Genomic DNA, 27,660 nt, shown 5'->3' with positions numbered 1-27,660 from the left:
CCACTTGTTTGTACCACCTTCAATATCTTTCATCAGTGTTTTATATTTTTCAGAGTACAGGCCTTTCACCTTCTTGGTTAAGTTAATGCCTAGGTATTTTATTATCTCTGGTGCAACTGTAAATCGGATTACTTTTTAAAATTTCTCTTTATGTTGCTTCATTATGGTGTATATAAAAATGTCACAGATTTCTGTACGTTGATTTTGGATCCTGCAACTTTACAGAACTCATTTATCAGTTCTAGTAATTTTTTTGGAGAGTCTAGGGTTTTTCTGTATATAGTTATCATATCATCTGTAAAGAGTGAAAGTTTTACTTCTTCCTTACCAATTTGGAAGCCTTTTATTTCTTCTTCGTGTCTAATTGCTTTGGCTAGGACTTTCAGTACTGTGTTTAATAATAGTGGTGAGAGTGGACATCCCTATCTTGTTTCTGACCTTAGGGGGAAATAGTCTGCTTTTCTCCATTGAGTATGATGTTAGCTGTGTGTTTTTCATATATGACCTTTATTATGTCTTCCATCTAATTCTACTTCATTGAGGGTTTTTATTATGAATGAATTTTGTACTTTGTCAAGTGTTTTTTTTGCATCTATTGAAACGATTATATGGCTTTTATCCCTGATTTTATTGATGCGTTACATCGATTGATTTGTGAATCTTGATCTATCTTTGCATCCCAGGGATAAATCCTACTTGATCGTGGTGAAAATTTTTTTAATGTGTTGTTGGATTTAGCTTGTTAATATTTTGTTGAGGATTTTACATCTATGTTAATCAGAGATATTGGCCTGTAATTCTCTCTCTCTAACTCTTTTTTTGTTTGTTTTTGGTAGTGTCTTTATCTGGTTTTGGTATCAGGGTTATGCCGCCCTAATAGAATGGATTTGGAAGCTCTATTTTCCCTACTTTTTTTAAATAGCATAAGAAGAATAAGTATTAATTCTTCTTTAAATGTTTGGTAGAACTTGCCTGCGAAACTCTCTGGTCCTAGACTTTTGTTTGTTGGGAGTTTTTACTGATTCAGTTCCCTTGCTGGTAATAAATCTTTTCAAATTTTCTATTTCTTCCTGATTCATTTTTGGGAGTTTATATGTTTCTAGGAATTTATCCATTTCTTCTACATTATAAATTCATTGCCATATAATTTTTCATAATATTCTCTTATAATCCTTTGTATTTCTGGGGTGTCAGTTGTTATTTCTCGTCTTTCATTTCTGATTTTCTTATTTGATTCTTGTCTCTGTTTTGTTTGCTTTGTTTTGTTTTGTTTTTATCTAGCAAAATTTTATCAATTTGTTGGTCTTTTCTAGGAACCAGATACAGGTTTTATTGTTTTGTTTTGTTTTTTAGTCTCTGTGCCTTTTATTTCTGCTCTGATGTTTATTGTTTCCTTTCCTCTCCTGGCTTTGGGTTTTGTTTGTTCTTTTTTTAGCCCCTTTAAGTGTAAGGTTAGGTTGTTTATTTGAGACTTTTCTTGCTTCTTGAAGTAGGCCTGTATTATCATAACCTTCCATCTTAGAAGAGATTTTCCTGCATTCCAAAGGTTTTGGAACATCAGGTTTTCATTTTTATTTTTCTCTATGTATTTTTTTTTTTAATTTTCTCTTTGATTTCTTGGTTGTGCTATTCATTGTTCGGTAGCTTGTTATTTAACCTCCACGTATTTATATTTTTGGAATTTCTTTTGTGTGTGGTTCATTTCTGTTTCACAGTGTTGTGATCAGAAAAGATGCATGGTATGATGTCAATCTTTTTAAATTTCTTGAGTCTTTTTTTGGGAGGACTAGTATGTGATCTATTCTGGAGACTCAATGCACACGTGAAAAGAATGTGTATTCTGCTGGTTTGGGATGGAATGATCTGAACTGAATATATTTCTTAAATCCATCTGGTCCAATGTGTCATTCAAAACCACTGCTTCTTTTTTTTTTTCCTGAATAATCTATTATCCATTGATGTAAGTAGAATGTTCATGTCTCCTACTGTTATTGCATTACTATCCACTCCTTCCTTTATGTCTATTAGTAGTTGCTTTATGTTTTTGGGTACTCCCGTTTGGGTTCATAAATATGTGCAATTATTATATCTTGTTGAATTCTTCCCCTTATGAATATGTAGTACTCTTCTTTGTCTATTGTTACTATCTTTGTTTTAAGTCTATTTTGTCTAAGTATTGCTACCCTAGCTTCCTTTAGGCTTCCATTTGTATGATAAATGTTTTTTTCCATCACTTCATTTTCAATCTGCATGTATTTTTAGATCTGAAATGAATCTCTTGTGGGCAGCATATACCTAGGCCTTGCTTTTTATCCCTTCAGTTACCCTATGTCTTTTGATTGGAGCATTTAGTTCATTTACATTCAAAGTAGATTATTGATAGCTATGTAGTTATTGCCATTTTGTTGTTTGTTTTATGGCTGTGTTTGTAGTTCTTCTCTGTTTCTTCTCTTGTTCTCTTCTTGTGGTTTCATAACTTTCTTTAGTGATATGCTTGGATTCTTTTCTCTGTATTTTTGCTTATCTATTATACAGTTTTTGATTTGTGGTTACCATTAGGTTTATATATAATATCTTGTGCATATAGCAGTTTATGTTAGGTTGATGGTCACTTAAGTTTGAACCCATTCTAAAAGCACTAAATTTTTATGTCCCCCCACATATTGTTTTATATGATGTTATATTTATATCCTTTTATTTTGTGAATCCCATGACTGATTTTTATAGATATAATTGATTTTACTGCTTTTGTGCTTTAACCTCTGTAGTGGTTTTATAAGTGATTAATCTAGTACTTTTATTATGTTTATATGTACCTGTGAAATTTTTTCCTTTCCTAGTTTTCTTACTCCTGATTGTGGCTTTTCCTTTCCACTTAAAGAACTATCTTTAACATTTCTCATAAGCCTGGTTTAGTGACAGTGAATTTCTTTAACATTTGTCTGTCTGGGAAACTCTATCTCTCATTCTATTATGAATGATAGCCTTGCTGGATAGAGCATTCTTAGTTCTAAGTTTTTTTTGTTTGTTTTATTTTTTTTTTCCTTTTAGTACTTTGAATATATCATGCCACTTTCTTCTAGCCTGAAAAGTTTCTGCTGAAAAATCAGGTGGTAGCCTAACAGGGTTTCTTTTGTATATAAATATTTTCTTTTGCTTCTTTTAATATTCTTTTTTCTACTTTTTGCCATTTTATTTTTATTTTTAGCTTTATTAATGAATGAATTAATTAATTTATTTAACTTTTTGTCACTTTAATTATTATGTGTCCTGTTGTAGACCTTTTTGGCTCAATTTTGTTGGGTACACTGTGCCTCCTGGAATGGAAATTGGTTTCCTTCTCCAGACTAAGGAATTTTTCAGCTATTACTTCTTCAAAAAAAAAATTCTGCTCCCTTTTCTTATTTTCTTATTAACATTGATGATGTCTCTGAGTTCCCTTAACCTATTCTCAGTTTTTATCATTCTTTTTTTCCCCTCGTTCAGCTTGGTTGCTCTCCATTACTCTGTCTTCCAGCTTGTTGATCCACCATTCTGCTTTCTTTTAGCATTATCCACAGCCTTCAATTGCTTTAGTAAAAGTCAGATCTATTGAAGTAAGTTTTACAGTACAGATAATCTTTTTTTTTTTAATCCAGGAAAAATCTTAATAATAAATGGCTCATAAAATTTAGTCACATGGTGCTATGTTGTTCAAGAAGGACCATCCAAACAGGAGCTCCAGTCTAATTCTCTACTACCTCACAAATTACAGGGCTTTTGACTCTTATTCCTCAAAAGGATCCTGTTTCACACTGTTAGCCTTTGACATCACCAGCTGTCTCTCAACCACTAGTCACTTTCTGGTCTCCATGTTCATGCCTTGTATGATCTTAGTTCTAAAAACAGTGAGCACCAGGGGTTTGCTAAGAGTAATAAAGACAGCTCAATACCACTGATCAACTGTATCATTTCCCAAGGAAAACCTACCTCTCATGAGATGCTTTTTGTTGTTGTTGTTGTTTGTTTGTTTATTTTTTCCCTGATAAGGTTTTGAGAGTAATTCTTGACTTTCTTTTAAGCAGAAAAAGTGTCTATGAGTAGCTGAGAATGTCTGTGCTAGAAATTATTAGTTTTTAAATTTAGATAGATACTCATGAGTCATTTGTGTATTGTGCAAGAAGTAGGTCTATAGACATATAAGTTTATTGCTTTATTTTTTACTAAAGTCCATATTACAAAAACATTGGTCCTTATTAATGGTCAAATGAAGTTTTCTAGTTCATATAAATATATTTCTGTACCTTCTAGATGTGATTTTCTGAATATTATTTAAATTATTTCTAAAATTGTTCTAATATATTTTTAGCAGTGTGTTGTAGGTAGCTTTAGACAAGTAATTATGATTTATGAAAGAGCCATCTATCAGCAGATTTGAACTAGAAAATATACTACTGCCTACTTTGATCTTTGGTTTATCTGTTTCTATGAACTCAACTTTGGCTGCTTACTGAAAATATTAATTATAACACTTTAATATTATGTTAAGTATATTGCTGTGAGTTCCATAAAATTATTAACTAAAATCTTTGTGTAGAAGATTTGCTTTTGCTTTTCTGTGTACTATTATTATACTTGCTTAAAACACCTATTTCAGATACTTCTCATTGAGTCCTTTGTTCTCTTCGTTGCATTTTATGTGAAAATAAAATAAAATTTGTAATAAAAAATGAATTCAGGGGCACCTGGGTGGCTCAGTCAGTTAAGCTTCTTACTTCAGCTCAGGTCCTGGGATCCTGCCCTGCATTGGGCTCCCTGCTCAGTGGGGAGTCTGCTTCTCCCGCTCTCTTTGCTCCTCCCCACTACTTGTGCTCTCTCTCTTTCTCTCTCTCTCAGATAAATAAATAAAATCTTTTAAAAAAGAAAATAAGCTCATGATGCATTTTCTATTCTAGGGGGCAGGGAAAGATAACAGTAGGAAGGGTGAGTGTAGGAGAGAGTAGTAAGAAAATGAAAAATGTGTCTAGCAATATATTCAAGTTACATTCTTTCACCTTTTTTTCTGTATCTTTTGTCCTTTTGTCATCATCAAAATTTCTTCCCAATTTAAAATTCAGGTAACATTAAAATTTTAATTTTTTGTGTGATTATAAGATCTACATATTTAGGGGCGCCTGGGTAGCGCAGTCGTTGAGCGTCTGCCTCTGGCTCAGGGCGTGATCCCAGTGTTCTGGGATCGAGTCCCACATCGGGCTCCTCCGCTGGGAGCCTGCTTCTTCCTCTCCCACTCCCCTGCTGTGTTCCCTCTCTCGCTGGCTGTCTCTGTCACATAAATAAATAAAATCTTAAAAAAAAAAAGATCTACATATTTAATCAATGCATGGTTAATTGTTTTATATATAACAACATTGCTTTTACATGATTATATTTAATTTATCTTATACATCATCACTGAAAGTCTAATTATACTTAGTGTTTGTATTAGTCACCTAAGGCTGCTATAACAAAACACTCTACTGTGTGGCTTAAACAACAAATTTATTTTCTTACAGTTCTGGAGGCTGTAAATCTAAGATCACTATGTTGGCAGAGTTGGTTTCTGGTGAGATCTCTTTGGCTTGCAGATAGCCATCTTCTCACTGGATCCTCACATGGCCTTTGCTCTGTACAGGAGCACTCTTAGTGTCCCTTCTTATGAGGTCACAAGTCCTATTTGGATTAGGGGCCTCAATAGAGTGAATGTTATACAAGGTTTTTTGAATGTGTGGAGTGTCAGTGCTTCTAAACCCCATGTTTTTCAAGGGCCAATTGTATAAAGAAATAATGCTTTTGAACCATTGTCACTGAATTACAAAGTGGGCAGTGTCCTTAGCAATAGCCTGATGATTAAGTGACGTCCCTCAGTGTAATTTTGTGACATAGATGAATGCACGATTTAGTGAAAGTTATTAATTGATATTTCATATGAAATATCCTTGAATTAAGTCATCCAGAGCCAAGACAATTAATTCAAATACCAAGAACACTATATAAATTTGTAAAATTGCAGAGCATAAGGCATAGAATGATGTGGCATCTATATATAAATATATATTTCCCACCTAAGGCATTTTGGATATGTTAAGTGTTTGAACACATCGTGTCAGGGATAAAATTTAGGCTGAAGACCCCCTGCTTTCCATTCTCTCTTGTAGTCTATAAAGAATGGTGAAGTGGTCTTTCCAGACATTCTTCTAAAATCTTCTATGATTTGGGGCTTTGGATAAAATGGAAACAGTTTGCAGTCTGTAATATAGGCTAATTCTCCTGTCTAGTACATGAAATAAAGGTTGTTTTGTCATTATTTCAAGTTCTTGAGTCTTGAAAATCAAGGTGTATTAGTTTCTTATGCTCTCATAATAAAGTAGCACAAACTGGGAATATTGAACATCAGAAACATTAGTCTCACAGTTCTGGAGGTTAGTAGTCCAAGATCAAAGTGTTGGCAGGATTGGTTCCTTCTGAGGAAGAATCTGTTAAACCTCCCTCCTGGCTCTGTGGTTTATAGGAATCTTTAGTGTTCTTTGGCTTCTGTTGCACCTGATCTCTGCCTTTATCTTCACATGGCAGCCTTTCTGAGTATCTGTTTCCAAATTTCCCCTTCATAAGGACATCAGTCATATTGAATTAGGGCTCATTCTACTCCAGTATGACCTCATCTTAACTAATTACATGTTCAATGACTCTTTTTCCAAATAAGGTCACATTTCTTGGGGTTACATACTTCAAAATATGAACTGGAAGGAAGCACAATTTTATCAACTAAAATTATTGACTGAAAGAATGACACTCTCAATTGCCATAGTGAGCTCTGCCCTTCAGGCATGCTCCTGCATTTTCCTTCTTTCATTATATAAATTAATGAATAAATAAAAGAAAAAAATTTAAGTCTCTCCCTCATATAATTGAGAGAATTTCTGAATTTCTGCAACACGAAGTATTCAGAAGCTGATTAAAATGCTTTTGAAAATCCTTCCATAGCCATTGCAATTGTGGATGGGCGTCAAGGAACAGATGTTTGTATTGGACAGGGGTATGTCAGGGGCAAGTGTGGATATTCCTGCTGGGTATGCAGAGATGATCCCTGAAATGGAAGTAATGTAGAAAAGGCATTTCACTCCAGAGACAATTAAGGGTGAGCTGAAAACAAACTCTTCACCTGTATGGACAGAGGTCATAGGAGCATGTATTTGTGTCTCAGGAACTTGCAGAGTTTTGCAACAAGTTTCTTGGAATTCGCAAGAGAACTGATGCTAGAACTGGTCAAGAAAAGGGATGACCCCAGAGTGCATCAAGTGAATTGGTGAAACCAAGAGTATTCCAGAGGTTTTTAACTCACTGATTAGAGGAGGGCTGGCTTACAGGGATATATTTTGCTGGCTAATCCTCATGTAGATAGCTCCTCACTCAGTACACTTCTGACTAAAATAAATACACAAAAATAGATTTCCATAACCTTCACCTTCATGGGGAAGCCTGAGGCCTCCCAGTTCCAGGCAAATGTGCCCCAAATCCAAGCTCCTGTATTTAACTCTCAGATATAGCCTAACCAGAACCTCATTTTTTTTTTTTTTGTCAAATTTGGCCTGTAATAAGTAGTAGGTAAAAATTTTCCACCCTGGCCGGCTACCAATGTAAAAACCAGGTAAAGATTTTCTTACAGGGTCACATAACTCAGGAAGAGTTGATTCTGGGACTTGGTTGGGGGTGGGGAGTGGGAAGTAGCTGCTTGTGTCCATGAAGGAATTCATGGGACAAGTAGTAGCTCACATGGGCCTGGATGGTTTTCAGCTTCCCAGACCCAACTGCCCTATTCCTGGCTTGGACAGATCTTAGATTCTCAATGTTAGGATATCTCAAAATCACTTGGTGAGGTAGTTAAAGTACCAGCTTCATAGATTTCAGTTTAGAATGTCTGGTTGATTCAGCCAGATGTGGAACACTTATTTTGATCTTGGTACACATGATAGATTTAGTTTCTGATTCAGTTATTGGATAGTCTGATTAGATTAATTATCTTTCAATACTCCATACCTTAATTATGGTTATCAGTGAATAATGAATACATGGAGAAAATATATTTTTTTTAAATCTATAGAAAGTAAAAATTCTCACTTGACCTTGCTCAAACTTAGACTCTTCCCCTGAATTAGTTACTGGTATGGTATGTAGCTTTTTAAGACTATTTTAAATATATTCACATATTTATGAATGTTTAAAACATCATTTTGTTGTATTGAGGGGGATCTTTTCATATGTATGGATAGTATATTAATTTTTGGAAATTGTTGGATGCACTTTTACTCTATGTCTCTGATTATATTTCAGTCAATGCAAAAATTTGCAATATTCTAAAGAACAATGCTTAAAGTACTTACATATTTTTGTTTTTTTAATTGAATTTTTTTATATGTGAGAGTGATTCCCAAAGTCACTAAAAAATATTCGTGGCAGTTTGTATTAATTTTCTTGCCAACAGTTGGATAAATATAAGCATTGATGTCCAGATACTGTAATTCTCAAAGTCCTGGTTGCTTTGGGAATGTTTACATTTTATTAAGTGGAAGACAAAATAAATTGTATCCACTGTATATTATTATATATGCATTTTATTGTTTTTATTAGTCTGCTATTAATAGTAGAGTTGGCATTTTTATATTAAATATGATAGATATTTATTTTCAATTATAGGATTTTTTTCTGGAACCAACACTTTTGAAGCAAATTATAATGTTATAGAGAGAAATTATGTAAATCAAACATCATCTTAGAGAACACTGAAGGGCTAAAAGGTGATTTTATTTGCAGTAGTGTTCTCTGTTGTTTCTTTAATTTTGGCACATTTTTTCTATATCACTATGTAGTTATCTTATTTTTCTTATACAGATGCCATCTTCCTAACAGCCTATAAACTTCTTGAGAGAGGAATCTGTTTATTATTTCTCTAATATACCCAAGAGTGAATTCCAAGCACTGCATTTGGTCTACAATGAATGCAGAAAATGTGGAGGGATTTTTCTATGAAGTGCCTTTTATCTCAGTCCTCAGTGGATCCTTGAATGCTACTTTTTGTGCCATTTAGGAATCTCTCACACTAGATAGTATTAACACCTCATTCACTGTCTTATCTTTTTGTACTTAGCACTTTCCAACGTGCAAAAGACTTTCAAACACTGTATCATCGTTTAATATTCCTTCTTTTCTGTGTAATTTATACCCTGCTTATTTTTATTGGCAGTGGTCTACCATAACATCACTCTAATTAATGCCAGCCCTCCTTTTCACACTACACTGCTACATAAAATCTTCTCTTGGACAGGGATTCTGCCTCTGTTTGGAATATTTAAAGTGGATCATCCTGTGTGAATGAAGGTAAAGCTAGTGACTGTCCTCAGAGTGCAATATATTTTTACTTTTCAGTTTCCAGCCAACTTCTCTTATCACAAATGTTTAACATCAGTTACCCAATTTCTAAGTTGGAAATTATGATAATAACAAATGACCAGTTGGAATAGAGGAAGTAGTTGAGATAGCTGAATAGTGGAATGAGTTTTTCCCTGATAAGTTGGGTAATAAAGTGATGTTGTGCTTTATGTTAAAACAATAAGATAACTCCGGAAAGTCTTAAAGAATGCTTTTCTATGTGTGTGTTTTTGTATCTCTGGGCATATATCTAGCATCAGATAATGTTTGAACAAGAAAGAACCCTACCGTATATCACTTTTTAGGTAAGGAACCTGAGACTTACTGATGTTCAAAAGATTTGCTAAAGTTAGCATACAAATAATACTTCAGCTTTATCCTGTTTTCCATAAATGTTAAGGATAGCTTTTCTCCATCCCTACACTGTGATATATAAGTCATCCTTTCTAAGATTAATAACCTTTGCCAAGATTGGAGTTGATTTATGCTCTGACTCTGTTGGCAACAGAGGCCTCCCTACCCTAGCCCTCATCAGCTACATTGATTGGGCACCAGAGCTTCCCCCAGCCTGCTGCTTAAGCAGATGCTAATGGGCAAATGAGCAGCAGCAGGGGGGCAGGCTGGGGTGATCTTCGTTCATTAGCAACTGTTCAAGCAGCAGGCTGAGGGAATCTGCAGATGCTGAGAAAGACTCTAGGATGAACATTGACCTCAAAGATACTTGTGAACAAAACTTGAATTTTCAGGTTACCAGACCGTCAGGTTGCTGTGTTTACCAAAATTTATATCCTGTGATATATGGTATTTAATGAGGTGCATTCTTTTAACTCTCTACTTTTTTATATTGATGTCAATGCATGAATTAAAGTCAATCAAGGTCAGATTTTCGGTTCTAAGCCAGTGTCTTGTGAAATTGTCTAGTCATAATAATCACATCAGGTCTTATAAGTAACAGATTCTAAATCAGTGGGACTTGGAGAACTTGTATTTTTAAAAAGATTTGTTGTGAGATATTTTATGACAGAGTGAGGATTGAACACATTTTTCTTTTTCCTTTCACAAGTTTGATCAAAAGTTTTATTTTGATGGAATACATTTTTCTAAGCAGATATCTCAAAACATTGTTCAGTACCTCCTTTGTTACAATTACCCAAGTGATTGCTAAGAATGCATCAAACCCACATCTCCCTGGCTCTACTGAATGAGAATCTCTGCAGAAGAACCCAGGAATTTATGTTTTAAGCAAGGGTTTTTAGGCTCAAGTTTCAGAAATGGGGGTGAATAACAAGCACAAATCTGTTCAAAAAGGCAGATTTCAAACTATTGGAAAGCGCTAAGAATTTCTTCTTTGAAATGAGCTCTTTCTTCCTAAAGGATCAAAGGCAGATTTATAACACCACCTGTTAAATTATCAGCTAACATTCTGAACATTAAATGCCTATAGAATTGTTTTATCTTTCCCCTGCTTACCTGATGTGTGCTTTTTCTGAAATACATGTAATGCTATCTTTGAATTTTCTCAGAAAACATTCTCTGTTTTCACCTCTGCAGTCAAAGTATGCAAATTTTAGGAGATGGTTCTTGTTAGATTATTTGGATTGCTATACATAATTATCCTTGATGTTTGACATTAGAGATGGCTAATTAAAATCACGATCAGTTGTCTTTAATTTAGTACTAGATCACTGTACTATTTTCTTAGAGCTGTGGTAATAAGTTACCACCAACTCAGTGGTATGAACAACAGAAATTTGTTCTCTCATAGTCTGGAGGACAGAAATCTGAAATTAAGTTGTCAGAGGATTGCTTACTTCTGGAGGATCTGAGGAAAAATCTGTTCAATGCCTTACTCCTAGCTTCATGGGGGGCTGGCAGTCTTTGATATTTCCTGGCTTTAAGATGTATAACTTCAATCTCAACCAGTATCTTCACATGGCTATTCTCATATCTCTGTGTCATCAATCTCTCTCTCCTTTCTCTGATAAGGACATTCATCATTGGATTTAGGGCCCACCCTTAGGGCCCTAAATCCGGGATGACCTTACCCCAACATCCAAATAAGTTTACATTCACAGGTATCTGGTTTTAGGACTTGGACATACCTTTTCAAGGGACAGTATTCAATCCACAAAATCACTGAATGCTAAAGATTTAAACCTAAGGAAAGACATGCAGCCATTATTAAACATACACATATAACTATGTTAATTATATGTCTTATACATATTTTTTCAGGACTATCTTTTTAGGCAAAGCTAAAACAAAATAGTATGTTCAGACTTTTTGAAAGAGTTTAAATGTTCCCCTAACTTGAAAGATATTAACTACCTTCACATTTATATGCTATAAGCATGAATTAAACTGGAACTTTGGAATTGAAATAAATTTAGCATGTGTATCTTTTCTTAGATGCATCTAATTATCAAACCCAGTCACCCACTATACTGAATTTGGTGCTATCCAGATATATTCATGTCTTGTCAGGTTTTTAGAAATGAGTATTATTCAAATTTATTTTTATGTGAACTTAAAAATGTTTTGAACATTATATCTAATATTTCTTCAAGTCTATGTGAATTGTTGCTATTCAAAGTAGCCTTAACACCAAAACACAATCCTGATTTTTATTTCAAGAATGACAATGACTATAAGCTGAGATGTGTATTCAACCAATGATTTTGTTTTTTGCTTTACATTTTTTAGCTAACATAATTCCACAGTGAGCAGAAAATTTCAAGGAAATCATTAATATGTTCTTGTATTCTCATTCTTCCCTCTCCCCTCAGTGTTAGAACACATGTATGGCAACTTTTTAAAAATTCTCCATTGATTCAGTTGCTGAAGGGAGAAAATAGGTCTGCCAGCACACTCTTTGCCAAGCACTGGGAGTATAACTTTCCCATTAAATTCACAAAGTGTAGTCCTTTTGGCCCCAGGAGGCTTGGGCTGCTTTACCTTGCTGCTGTAATGAGAATATACTGACACATTTTCATTATTAGATCAAAGGAGAAGGACATTACATGAAGTCACTTGCAAATGAAATATCAAAATTGGCCAGAGTATACACTTTCATTCTAATCAAATACCATTCTCTTTTTCCAGAATCAATAGAGGAAACCAAAGAAAGGAGACACACGGTCTGAAATTAATACAGTTGGTGAAATCAGACTTAAAGTGGGTCCATTTATTCACAGTTGAGTTGAATAACTGAAACTTGGATTTTATAATTAGAATGTCTCGGAAAAAGCAACTTAATTTATAGAGGGACACAAAAAAGTAACAAGTGGGCTTTATTAGTTTTTTGTAGTGAGTTGTACTATATTCTTGGTAATTCAACGTGAAATGGGTGAAAGGGATTATTTCAAATGATCATTTTCTTCTAAAATATAGCAGCAGCATCTTTTTCAATTACATATGCATTTAATCTAAGCAATTATCTTTTAAAATAGTCTTTATCTTTAGTGAGCCATATTCAGTCAGCCAAATTTGTGTTCATTCCTACTGTCATTGGTTCGTGAATAGTGTCGCCAACTACAGCAAATCAACAAAATGTTTTATTAGAGAAAGATGAGATTTGTGTTTGTCATACTGTCCAGGGCTGATAAGAACATATCAGTTCTCTCAAATTTATATGTGAAATCCTTATTGCCTTTAGGACATATTCTTTGAAAAACTGCTTACATTGTAGCAAATTGAGAAGTCTATAATTTGCTCGAGGTATTTTTTTTCTCCTAAAAATTGCAAAATCTGAATGATCTTAGGCGTGAATGCTTGGATTTACATAAAAATAATGTGTGGCATATTTGTGGGAATATACTTATCCATTTTCTTTCCTGGCTGTACATTAAAAAAACACATATGCCTAAATATGTATCCTATGTAACACTTGATATTTCACCATTAACTATTATGTATTTATAATTGTAAATAATCAAATTGGTGATAATAGATATGCTTATGGTTGTGATTGTCCTTTTGCTTAGTTAAAATGGGTAGTATAAATTTCCATTTAGGATCTTTTTCTCTTAAAGCTGACTTAAAGTCACCAGATTTCCAACTGAAAGTCAATGGACAGATAATTATATTCAGTAGTTATAGGTACTCTGCCATATCTATAGTCTTGCCAAGATATTGCTATAGTGACCAGATTTGTACAAAATTGTAAACAAGATCAAAGACTGGCAGTCACATCTTCTTCCCGTCTATTAGCAGATTTTATTTCAGAGTTATAAGAGTCCTTGTGTAAAGCTCAAAAGAAGCTACTATAATTTCAAAGAAGAATATTAAGATAAGTAGCAATGTCATAAAGTCCTTTTTCCTAACCAATTTTTTTTTTTTTTTTGTCCATGGGAAGAGGAGAAAGAGGTCAGAAGCAATGCCCACTACTTGGCCTGCATTTTTTTCCAGGCATTTTAGCAAAATTTGATTTACCTCCAAAGCAGTTAATCTGAACATTTGAGACTGAATCAAGACCCTAAGATTTTTCATGGTTCTTGTTCACCCTTTAAATGATAACAGCATAACTGATACGTGGATTATATATATGTAATCAATGGAAAATGTACATACAAGCTTCCTCAATCTATATTTTCTAAAGAAACTATTGAGCAGATATTTTGAAAGAGAAAAACAGGGTGCCTGTATGGCTCAGTAGGTTAAGCATCTGCCTTTGGCTCAGGTCATGATCCTGGAGTCCCAAGATGGAGCCCCTCCTCCAACTCCCTGCCCTGCAAAGAGTCTGCTTCTCTCTCTGCCCCTTTCCCTGCTTATGCTCTCTCCCTCTGTCTCTTTCAAATAAATAAATAAAATCTTTAAAAAATTAAAAAAAGAAAAACAATAGTTCATAGTCTTTGATAATATTGTTGGAGGTTAAAATAAATCAAAATTAATGAATAATGAAGACACTGGAAGATTCAATACAATTTTACTTCAATTATCTCCTCTGAAGTTCTGCTTCTGATCAAAAATTATTTTAGATAACTATGGCTCCAAAATAAGATGGTAAAGACTTTTGTATGTGAAATATTCTATTAGAGAACATCTACCCTATGGCTAATTACTAAAAGCACATAAAGATAATACCTACTCAGCTACACTGGAATAACTTCATCATCATCATTAAAGTAATACTATGGGAGCTATTTTTGATATGAAATGAAGAGTTTTCACCGTATGGTTCATTTTATTCTTAAGTGTAATCACATGGCTGTAGTCATAGACAACATAAAGAAAATGGGTACCCAAGGGTTTGACTATATTCTTAAAACCAAAACATTGAACTGGGTCATTACTCTATTGTTTTTAATCATTTGGAGTAGACATTATGACTATTTAATAATTATGCCTCTGGTACTTCTCCACAATACCTATAATTAAATTCTCCTGTACTGCATTTGGGGCCCTTTGAAATTCATATTACTTCTTTAAAGACACTTCATCAAGATGCACTTAATTTCATGTGACAGACCATTGAACCGTCTGTGTCAGGAGACTAGAAACCAGAGTCAGTGTAAACTGCATAAATATCTCTTGGCTCAAAGGTAATCTGTCTGCCATTGAATGCTTTAGCTTCTGACACTTTTATTTATTTGTTTAATATGTCAACCTTCAATGGGTGGCTAGCCTGGTGTGACTGTGAGATCACTTAACCTGAATATAAACCTGAGTCATTTGGTTTTCTTGAGCTGACTGGAAATTTAAATGAGATCTAGCCACTGTTGGGGAAGCCAAGGGAAGTTTTAGATCTGGGTGCTTTCCTCTGAATGAATGAATTTTATGGAATATTACCTCTCCAAGATTTGAAATTACAGGATAATTCAGTTAGATTTGAACTTTTAAACAATTTCCATAAATGGATCAAAAAAGTCTAACTTCCACAGAGTTCCTCAAAGTGGTTCCCTATACTAGATCTTCATTCTCACCCTGATCATTACTTCATATTTCAAAACAAATTTGCAAAAGAAAAACAAAGGTGAAAGACCATCACTACCTAGTTTCATTCCTAGTTTTATTGTAAACCTGTAATAATCAAGACAATTTGATATTGATATAAAGATAGACTAATAGATTAAACAATAAACTGAACTTTATCCAAACTAAAAACTGCTTTTCTTCTTTTTTTTAATTTTATTTATTTATTTGACAGAGAGAGAGAGACAGCCAGCGAGAGAGGGAACACAAGCACAGGGAGTGGGAGAGGAAGAAGCAGGCTCCCAGCAGAGGAGCCTGATGCAGGGCTCAATCCCAGAACGCTGGGATCATGCTCTGAGCCAAAGGCAGACTCTTAAGAACTGCACCACCCAGGCACCCCTAAAAACTGCTTTTCAAAAGACACTCATAAGTAAGTGAAAAGTGAAGGCACCAATTAGGAGAAAATATGTATAAATTAAATATCTCACAAAGAACTTATATGCAAAACTTACAGACAATCCTTAAACTCAATAATAATTCAAAAGCAAACAACCCAGTAAATAAATGAGCAAAAGATTTGAACAGAAAACTTACCAAAGAAGATACAGGTATTGAAATAAACACATGAAAAGATTTTCAACATCATTAGTAATTAGGGAAATGCAAACTAATAGCACAATAAGTTACCAATAGACATATATCGAACTGGCTAAATTAAAAAGACTAACCATACTGAATGTTGGCAAAGATTTGAAATGACTGGAAATTTCATATACTTCTACTAGAAATGTCAAGTGTATAGCCATTTTGAAAAAATAGTTTTGCACTTAGGATGGTTAACAATTATTTGTCATATGATTTAGTAACTTTATTTCTAGATATCACTGCCCATCAATGAAAATATACTTACACAGACTTGTACATGCATTTTCATAGCAGTTCCGTAAGTAAGTCACACTCACAGTAATAGAAACAACACATATGTCCAAAAAAAGTGTGAATAAATAAACATCTGTGAATCAATAGGCAGGTGAATCAATAAACGTTTGGGGTGTATCCTTTTAATAGACGACTACTCTGAAATAAAAAGAAATGACCTACCGGTACCTACATCAATATGGATGAATCTCGAATACTGCTGTGTGAAGAAAGTCAAATTAAAAAAAGAAAGTGTATACATCATCTGATTTCATTTAAATGAAATTGTTGGAAATGCAAAATTATATATAGTGATAGAAAACAGGTTATCTGGAGTTTGAGGGGTTAGGGTAGAGGGAAGGACTACGAAGGGGTATGGAGGAAACTTTAGGAGCAGGATGGATATGTTCATTTTCTTAACCTATTGCTGGTTCCAAAGTTTTCTTCATATTACAGATCTTATCAAGTTGTTCACTTTAAATATATGCAATTTATTGCATGTCAATTATAATTAAAAGTATTAGATAATCATAAGATTTTCTGTGGATGAGATAAGTAACAGAACTTCTAAGGGAGTCAGATAAACCCAAGATTAATAAAAGCTCCAGCATTTATTAGCCATATTGCCACAAAAAAGTTTAAAAGCCTTTGTTTCATCACCTATAAAATGAGAAAATATTATTTATCTAAGACTCCTAGCTTAGGATTTAAATGTGAACATAAGAACTAGGAAGATTGGTAGGGGAAGAAAGGGATAAAGAAAGGGGGGGTAATCAGAAGGGGGAATGAAGCATGAGAGACTATGGACTATGAGGAACAAACTGAGGGCTTCAGAGGGGAGGGGCATGGGGGAATGGGATAGACTGGTGATGGGTAGTAAGGAGGGCACGTATTGCATGGTGCACTGGGTGTTATACGCAACTAATGAATCATTGAATTTACCTCAGAAACCAGGGATGTACTGTATGGTGACTAAGATAATATAATAAAAAAAATTAAAAAAATAAATGTGATATTGTGTACAAATGCTTTCTGTAACACCTAATACATTAGATTCACAGTAAATATTAATTCCCCTCCCCATGGTATTTCCATCTCTAACAGACATAGTATGCCACAAGGAAAAAACATTGGGAGAAACACTGTTAAAGAATTGTACAAATCATAATTTTTATTTTCCCCAGAAATGTCATGAGCCACAAACTGGATGGCCCTAAGGATGTACATGGCAGGCACCACTTATAAGCAAGTTTGAAAAATCATCACTGTCATTTAAAATCATACCCTGAAGGAAAAAGAAGTGTCAGAAATAGCACTCAAATAAGAAACACCTACATGCCCAGATGAAAAGACAAGGTCTAAAACAGGTAACAGACCCTGTCATGAACAGGAGGAATTAGGTTATGACTGGAGACAGTAATAGCCCTTCCCTACAACTTAAGAGTTGGAAAAGTTTAAGCACTTTAAAACTGAGTATGTGACCAAAAGCACTGGAATGAAAAATGGCTGAGTCAGTGATTTTGGCAGAGTTAATGACAGAACTAGTTCACCTGAAAATTCAGTCTGGCCCATTATGTAAGGGTGGATCATTAAAATATCAGGAAGAAAAGTGACCAAACTTCTTGACCTTAGAAGTGTGACTTAATTAAATAGATGGCATAGACATAAAGCCACCATTTATAATATGTACACTAGCATCTTTAGAACAAATCAATTGCCTTATTCAGAAAATTCAAGTTCATTGATCATAAAAGCATTTTCATATACAAAACTTTAAGATATATAGGAAAATACTCTAGGTATCTGTTCAGATGGTATGAGGAAAAATCATCACGTGAGAATAGTTAAAGCTATGTTCCTGCATCACTTCATGTAAAACTGCATCAATTTATATAACGAATTCTCTTTAAAAGAGAGCAAATTAGATTTTAGAAATAAAATCATTCTCCCAAGACAATGTAGGTGATCTTTCTAGGGAATCTTTTGCTGGATTATCTCCTGCTGGAATCACTTTACAATACTCAATAGATTTTTGTGGAGAAAATAATCACCTCTGAATTGTATATTGTGTTCATTTGGACTTCTGTACATTTTCTTACATTCATACAACATTTTGCAAATTATAAACTCATTTCAACTATGTTGTCTCCTTTAATTGATTTTGCTTTGAGGAAGTGAAAATGTCCAAAATACACCAAGAACTTTTAAAATTCATCAATAAAGAAAACAAACAATCAGGTTAAAATAGGGACCAAAAATCTTACCGCACACCTCACCAAAGAAGATATACAGATGGAAAATAAGCATGTAAAAAGATGTTCCACATCATGATATGTCATCAGGAAAACGAAAATTAAAACAAGAATGACATATCATTCTGCACCTATCAGAATGGTCAAAATCCTGAACAATACCAAATGATGACAAGGATATAGAGTAACAGGAATTCTTATTTATTACTGGTGGGAACACAAAATAATACACCCAATTTGGAGGGCAATTTAGTGATTCTTTACAAAATTAAACATATTCTTACTATATGTACCAGCCATTGTGCTCCTTAGTATTTACTCAAATGAACTGAAGACTTATGTTCACAAAAATACTTGGACACAAATGTCTATAGCAGCTTTATTCATAATTGCCAAAATTTGGAAGCAAACAAGATGTCTTTCAGGATGTGAGTGGATAAATAAACTGTGGTACATGCAATGATGAAATACATTCAGAACTAAAAACAACAACAACAACAAAAATTATCAAGCCATGAAAAGACATGGAGAAAATTTAATGCATAATACTAAGTGAAAAAAATAACAATCTAAAAAAAGCTATATTCTATATAATTTTAACTGTATGACATTTTAGATGAGGCAAAATTTGGAGATAATAAAAATATAAATGGTGGCCAGGGGTTAGTGAGAAGGGAGGGATGGTTAGGTGGAGCACAGGGGCTTTTTAGGGTAGTGACATTATTCTATATGATATTATCATGACGTTCACATATAACTACACATTAGCGCAATCCCCTAGAATGTACAACACCAAGAGTACACCCTTATGTAAATCATGGACTCTGGGTAATAATGACGTGTCATTGCAGGTTCATTAATTGTAACAAATGTACCAGCCAGTGGGGGATGCTGATCATAGGGAGGTCCTACATGTGCGGGTGCAGGGGTTATATAGGAAATCTCTGTACCTTCCACTCAATTTATAACCTAAAACTGCTTTAAGAAATAAAGTCTATTTTTTTAGAAAAAATTAAAAAAGTAACACAGACTCCTGAGACAACAGTATAAACAGATCTCTGTAAATTTGTAAATTTGGCTAGTAATTAAACCTCGATAAATAAAACAAAAAAACCCAAATTATATAGTATAAAAAACACAAGGGATGCTGTGTAGTACAGATCACAAAACAAATGTATATAAAGATAAAATCTATAGATATATGTGTACTTGCAAACATATTTAAATATGGGTTTGATGGGTGAGGAAAAAATACTAAAAATGTAAAGGAGTAAGGATTAAAAGCTAATTATATCCAGGCATATTTCAGTAGATGGTAAGAATACTGACTCTTTCTGAGCTTGGAAAACTAAATATCAGTAGTTTGCTACTGATCTAATGGGAAAATGACCTAGTGTCACATTTTCCTAGGTAGCAGGAATTTTGTCTACCTAAAGAGAAAGGAGAATTACTAAATATAATATTAACTTGTAACTGCTGCTTCAAAGGAAATTTGTTCTCCCTGCACTGCAAAATTAAAGGTGTACTTTTCATGAGCTCTGGGAAATATATTATCACTCTTGTAAGAAATTGATACCATACTCACAGCCGAAGAATGTACTTTTATAGTAGTCTGTCCGGTGTTACAGGGGATTTGTCTTATGCATTCCTCCCTTGATGTTGGTCAACACCAGCATCCTTAGAACATTCTCTAGATAAAGATATACCCTGTGGCCAGTTTTTTGTCTTTTTCTTTAAGCAAACGTAACTGAATAAAAAGTATTGATCCCATGACTTCACCTCATTAACACCACATTCTAAAGAAATAAATTAGCTGATTCAGGAAAGTAATTCAGAACATAGACTGGGATAGAAAAAAAAAAAAAGGCCTTCACATGGTTAGGAAACGCAGTCCCTATTCCTAATTTACAACCAAATGTGTGAATTATTTTACAAAATGGAGAGCTTAAAGCTCACCCACATAGTGAACACAAAACAATTGATTCAGTGACTTCCACATATACTCCCTCATATCAATATTATTACTGTGAAGAATTGCAAGTCATTTCACAAAGGAAACCACTTTCCATCTGAAAGATGATACATTTTAGCTATACTTTCTGGACCTTTAGAAAAAAATGATGAAAAATATTAAACTATCAACTATATTGTGAGGAAAAGGGATATATACATTTATTTTGTTTAATTTGATTGTTGTAGTAGTATTTTAATAGCTTATACTGAAATTTCTTTAATTAACAAGAATTTGTGAAGAGGGGCTGAACCAGAGTACAACCAGAGAACCATAAGTACATAAATATTTATATAATTCACGTATTCAGTAAATAATTCTATTTTAGAGTTGTTATTAATTGCTCATATCCAGTTTTAGCATTTCTTATCTCTGAAAATACTATTTGTAATTTACTTGTTTATTCATTATCTTCATAAACTACACTAAGAAAGCAAAAATTATTTATTTAATAATTGGGGTATTCCAAGTATTTAGGATGTGTTTAGCACATATCAAATGACCAAAAGAATAAATATTACATGTATTTGCTTCAATATTACAGGAAGAATGGATATCTATCCTTTGATGTGAAATTATTATTTATGTTCTAGTTGTTTCCTCTTATATATTTTTTCTATTTTGGAGAATTATTACAGATTGAAGGAAATGAAATTAATATACACCTTAGAGAGAAGTGATTGAGTAAGTTCTAAATTGGTAAACATTCCCCAAGACTGTGACTTAATGCAGTTACTGCCCTGCAGGTAGCTTTTAATGTTTCCCATTCTCTGTAATTATTAAAAATCATTACTTTGCTGTTTACAGATTCCTTTCTAACCACTTAAACTTATAGTTCCTGCTTCCTATTCAAGGCATGTGTGTGTGCATGTGTGTGTGTACCAATATTTGTGTGTACTGTGCAGACTAAATTAGAAAATATTTTCAGATATAACAGGAAGCTTTTTGACATGTATTGAATTAATTTAAGCTAAGAATCCTGTTCTTTATTAGTTCTTACATTATGATGTTCATGTTGTATATTTGTTTACATAGATAAAAATGATTTACTAAAATAAGAGGATTGTGTTCCTTGAAAAAATATAGGGAATTAGGCATTTTTACAAAATACAAGCAGCTTTTTAAAAATGTTATTGAACATTTAATTGAAATTGTTTTGATGTCCATTCCCTGCATATAGATTATTATGTTGTTAATTTGTTTAAATTTAAAAAATAATTTTATATAATGGAAAGAATGGGAAACCGCTTCCATGTTTAATTTATTTTAGCCATCCAAATACTCTAAGACGTATTTCTGGTTTAATAATCTCTAGTTTGTTATTTCATGAAGTGATGCTCATTTTAGTCACCACAGCAGAAAAGCAAAGACACTACTGACAGTATTTTCCTCATTTAGCAATTTGAGTTGTGACAGGACTTACTAATCTGAGTTAAAAGGTCTACTTGTAAACTTTTTTTTTTTAAAGATTTTTATTTATTTATTCGACAGAGATAGAGACAGCCAGCGAGAGAGGGAACACAAGCAGGGGGAGTGGGAGAGGAAGAAGCAGGCTCATAGTGGAGGAGCCTGATGTGGGGCTCGATCCCACAACGCTGGGATCACGCCCTGAGCCGAAGGCAGACGCTTAACCGCTGTGCCACCCAGGCGCCCCTACTTGTAAACTTCTAAGTTGAGATGGCTGTGGAACTAAAAGGTGCACTACTTTTGGAAATTTACACTAGTCAAAACCATTATTTATTTGTTTATTTTGTTAAACTTATACCTTCAAAACTGATGTTGCTCTTCAGAAGATATTTCCCTGATGGGTAGGAAAAAACAAAAAAACCTAATTGATTTTACTTTTTAAAATGACAAAAACAACCTTATGTAGGTTAATTCAATTTAAAGCAAAGATGAAAGAGAAATTGATAATTAAGAATTATTAAGCCAATAACACCAGAAAGTGAAAACAAACAAAAAAAAACAAAGAAAATTCACCCAAAGTATCTTTCAGTGTGGACAGTGTAGAAAATAATACCAAGATCTTGGTAATTCCTAAATAAATAACATTTTGCTGAAGCACACAGTTTGAGATTACAAATTATCTACTGGCAGGAATAACCTTATAAATTAGATGTGGAGTGAAAGTAAGCATGCTATAAGTGATTGTGAAAAGGGAAAAGTATATTAAACTTTAACTTTGCAGAGTATAGATTAAGAGGATACACAAAAGCTAGTCATGTTGAATGGGGATGTAATAATAAATTCTGGGAAGAAGGATGTTAGAAACACAGTTTCTGTATCTCTTAATTTTCTCCGATCAAAATTCATAAAGAAACTTTAGCAGTCTCCTCACTGAGCAGGGAGCCCCACACAGGGCTCAATCCCATGACCCTCAGATCACAACCCCAGCTGAAATCAAAAGTTGGACTCTCAACTGGATTGAGCCACCCTCTTAAATACTTTTCAACTCAAAATAAAGACTTTTTGCACATACAAAAAAAAAAAATCATTAGCAATGCAACTAGAAGAAATGTTAAAAGAAATCCTTTAGGCAGTAGGAGAGTAATGCTTGATGAAAATCTGTATCTGTACAATGAAATGAAAGGCAGAGAAAGTAGTATGAATGTGGGTAAGTGTAAAGAATGCTTTTCTTTAAATGTCTTCACAAAGTAATTGACTGTTTAAAGAAGAAAGTTTTGGGCCCCCTGAGTGGCTCAGTAGGTTGGGCATTCAACTCTTAGTTTCAGCTCAAGTTGTGATATTGGGTCATGAGATTGAGCCCTACAGGAAGGGTTCCAGAGTTGCTTGGGATTCTTCCCCCTCTCTCTCCCTCCCCTTCCTCCTCTCCCCCTTTTCCTCCCCCTCCCCTCCCCCTTCTCACTCTCCCTCTCTCTCTCTAAAATAAATAAATAAAATCTATAAAAAAGGGAAGAAGAAAATGTTACAATTTTTTATAACATCTAGAAGTAAAATGCATGATAACAATAAAGCAAGGGAAAGAAGGAGAAAGTGAAAGTATACTATGTGGTTCTTACACTATATATGAAGTGGTAAAGTCTCACATGCAAACAGACTGAAAAGTTACATAAAATACCATCAAATGCAAAGCAATCACAAAAAAGTATTATACTTAAAAGCTAATATAAAAGATTTCAATAATAATTAATCAAAATGGTGAGAAACAGAGAAAGCTTCAGACATTAAAAAAAACAAGTCTTTGTTAGGTTTAAACCCAATAATATCAATAATTATGTTAAGTGTAAAAGTTCAAAACACTCCATATAAATGGCAGAAATTGTGAGGTTGTTGAAAAATAAGTTAAAAGTAATGAATGTAAGAAGATAACACCATTCTAACACTAATTAAAACAAAGATGGAGTGCTGTATTAATATTGATCAAGTAAATTTCAGAGCAAAGCACATTATCAGGGATAGAGAAAATCATTTAATTATAAAGTGGACATAAAATTCTAAACATTTTTATTTTTATTTTTTTTTATTTTTTATTTTCTTTAAAGATTTTATTTATTTATTCAACAGGATAGAGATAGCCAGCGAGAGAGGGAACACAAGCAGGGGGAGTGGGAGAGGAAGAAGCAGGCTCACAGTGGAGGAGCCTGATGTGGGGCTCGATCCCGTAACGCTGGGATCACGCCCTGAGCCGAAGGCAGACGCTTAACCGCTGTGCCACCCAGGCGCCCCCTAAACATTTTTAATGTAACTTATTAAACTTTTAAATGCATGAAGCAATGTAACTTATTAAACTTTTAAATGCATGAAGCAATCTCTTTGAGCATGCTTAATAGTGAAAGGCCAAATGCAATTTTCATAAGATGTATAAGGTAAGGAGCCTGCTCTCATCTCTTGCATTCCACAATGATCTGGAGGTTATAACAAGTGCTACAAGGCAAGAAAAATAAATAAGCATTATTCACATCAAAAAAGAAGTGAAACTGCCCATGTTCACATGCAAGTCTATATAGAAAATTCTAGAGCATCTGAAGGAATGCCTTTAGTAAAAGGCAATAAGCAAGTTTAGGATATTAATCACTGTATACAACCAAAATTTTTAAACATATAGAAAGAACAATTTATAAGAGAATGAAATATATACTGGGTTTCATCTAAATTAAAATCTGCTCCTTGAGAGTCACTGTAAAAGAATGAAAAACACAAACTAAAGACTGGAAGAAAATATTTACAAACCATATATCTGACAGTAAATTTGTGTCCAGAATATGTATGTATATATATATATATTTTTTTTAAATATTTTATTTATTTATTTGACAGAGAGAGAGACAGCCAGCGAGAGAGGGAACACAAGCAGGGAGAGTGGGAGAGGAAGAAGCAGGCTCCTAGCAGAGGAGGCTGATGTGGGGCTCGATCCCATAACGCCAGGATCACGCCCTGAGCCGAAGGCAGACTATTAACCGCTGTGCCACCCAGGAGCCCCTGTGTCCAGAATATATTAACAACAACTCTCAAAACTCAATAGTAAGAAAACAATCTTTTTTAAACAAGAAACTGAGTATGTATTACTTTGTGGGTGGAGGACTTAGAGCTCAGACACTTAGAAGCCTCACCTAAGAACCTTCACCTGGCAACTTGAAGGAGCTTCTGCTCTTGCTGTTTCTGGATCCTCTCTGAATTCTTCTAGGGGTTGGTGCTAGTCTTCCTTCTCAAGTTCACGGTTCCTCCTTGTTTTGTATAATGTAGTCCTCAAACCACTGCTTGTGATTAGCAATCCAGAACATAGTCACAGAGACGATGAGGTATAGCATTATCTGAAACATTTCCGACTTCACCCTCACAATGTGGAAACAACCAGATGCTTTATCTTTCAAAGCACCTCAAGGCAGCTTTATCTTCAGATCCTATAAAATTGGGGTAACTTCTTTTTTTGGAGAAAAGGAAAAATTTGAATGAAAGATGAATATTTAGGGAAATGAGAGGTTACAACTAAGACAGCAAACACACACATCCACTGAAACAGAAAGTCAGCCAAGGTCCCTGTGCTGCTTTTTTTGTGATGACTTCTCTGAACAGGGAAGGGGAGTTGATACAGTGAGGATGAAGACTGTGATACCAAGGCTGTTGTTCGTTTTTCTATAAAGTGACTGAAGATAGGAATGGACCAGTGATCAGGACCAACTGGGCCCTGCCATAGCCACTATCATACTACTGATGGGACTTGTTCCATTCTTACTGGCAGTAAAAACCACATTGTTTCTATTTTTTTTCAACCATAAGCTGATATCACACAGGTATCAGCTGCCAATGTTTTGTACCCACCAGCTCAGGCTTTGTTTGTTTGATTGAATACCTTTTTATTTAGTTTTGCTTTAGAATATGTCCATTTTTTTAAGGGGGGAGTGATGAGGTTAAGTACATTTTGCCACATCACATATTAACAGCATTTAAGTCTGCTACTCAGATGTCAAGTCTGTAAAATGGAGGCATAATACATGACCAAATGTTTGCAAATTAAATGAAAATAATGTATATAAGATAATTCTTACTATGAGTGATATATAGAATTCTTGTTTCAAATTCTTTCCTTACAGGAAAGTTGACTTTAACCCATAGGTTAAAATCAATAGACCCATTCAGAAAATACAGATTTGTTGCCTGAAACAATAGTTTAAAAGACCAACCACCACAAGAGTAATTTATCAAATAAACATGGGAAACCTGCTTTTCGTATATGCTTCAAAGGATCACAATGCACATGAGCATTTTAAAGACTTCTTTCTGCTCTTCCTTACTAAATTCATTTGATTTTGTTAAGGACAGCATTTGCCAAATTTTTATGACCTTTGAACATATTTTCCACGAAACACCTTTTAACATCACTACAAATAGGGAATATTTAGTAAGAAATGCACCACTGGAAATTTATTTTGATTCGTGGGATAGTATAAGAAAAAAAGAAAGAAGAAAGATGGAAATGTGTAAGAAAATTTTCTGAATAGGTTTCCTTAGCTATAACCTAAAATATTCTTTGGGCTTTTGGAAAAATAGCTTTACATTTCTGGACCTAAGTGCTGTTTCTAAATTAACACTGACTTTATCACTTTGAGCTAAATCTAAGTTTCAAACTATCTGGTATTATATGGTTCTGTGCCCTGTATGACTTTGAACTTAAAGATTTTAAAAGCCATCATGGAGAAGATGAATGACAAAAAATGCAGTAAAATGTTTATATTTATCTAAAAATTAGTATGAGGGGAAAAAAAAAAGATAGCCACACTAATCCCCCAGGTAATGGTATAGATAAGAAGAACCCAATAAAGGGGTTTTATTGCATATAACAAAAAGAGTATGATTTAGTAACTGAATTGTAAAACCTGGAGGCAAAGTCACCCATGGCTTTCCATTTTCCTACTGAGAAAGTGTTCCAGAGGTACGAGTATGATCCTTGGAATTTATATTCTCATTTTGTCACTTATTGGCTGCTTGACCCTGTTCAAACTTCGTGGCCTGAAATTTATCTTGTGCAAGATAGTAAAAATAACGTGACCCTTCAGGGTCTGGTCAAGACTTGAATACGGTGTATGACACAGGGTAGACCTCCATGAATGCCAGCTGGATTTATTTCCTACTGGTGTTCAAAATTGCAGCATTATACTAATTACAAATTTCCAACTAGTTCTCAAATATCAAACAATGACAGTATATTTAGAAAAGCTATACATAAGACATAATGCCACTCTGACAAGTTCTTTAACAATTTTAAAGTTTATGGAATTTAAAACAGTAATGTTTAGACAGTTGACATAAATGATAGGTATTTCAAAAAACAAATTTTTAAAAAAATGTAAGAAAGCAGAGATGATTCTAAAATGCATTGGATCTCTAGAGTTATCCATGTATTTGATGAGGTTTAAAAAGGCAATAGTAAGTAATTAAGTCCTGTTGCTTTTTATTTTTTAAAATAAGAAATATATACATATACATCTAGCAGAGTGCACTCATGTAAAAGTAAAATTATCCCCTGTTGTAGAACAAAACTTAGATTTTTATAGATTGAGATACATAAGAGTTACATTCTTATACAATTATATATTCCATATTTGAAAACCCTAGCATTGTGTGATTCATCTTCCTAAATGATTATTCAGCTTACGGCTGTAGTGAGTT

The sequence above is a fragment of the Ursus arctos genome, unplaced genomic scaffold (assembly GCF_023065955.2).
Source record: "Ursus arctos isolate Adak ecotype North America unplaced genomic scaffold, UrsArc2.0 scaffold_18, whole genome shotgun sequence".
NCBI lineage: Eukaryota > Metazoa > Chordata > Mammalia > Carnivora > Ursidae > Ursus > Ursus arctos.
This window is presented reverse-complemented; position numbering follows the sequence as displayed.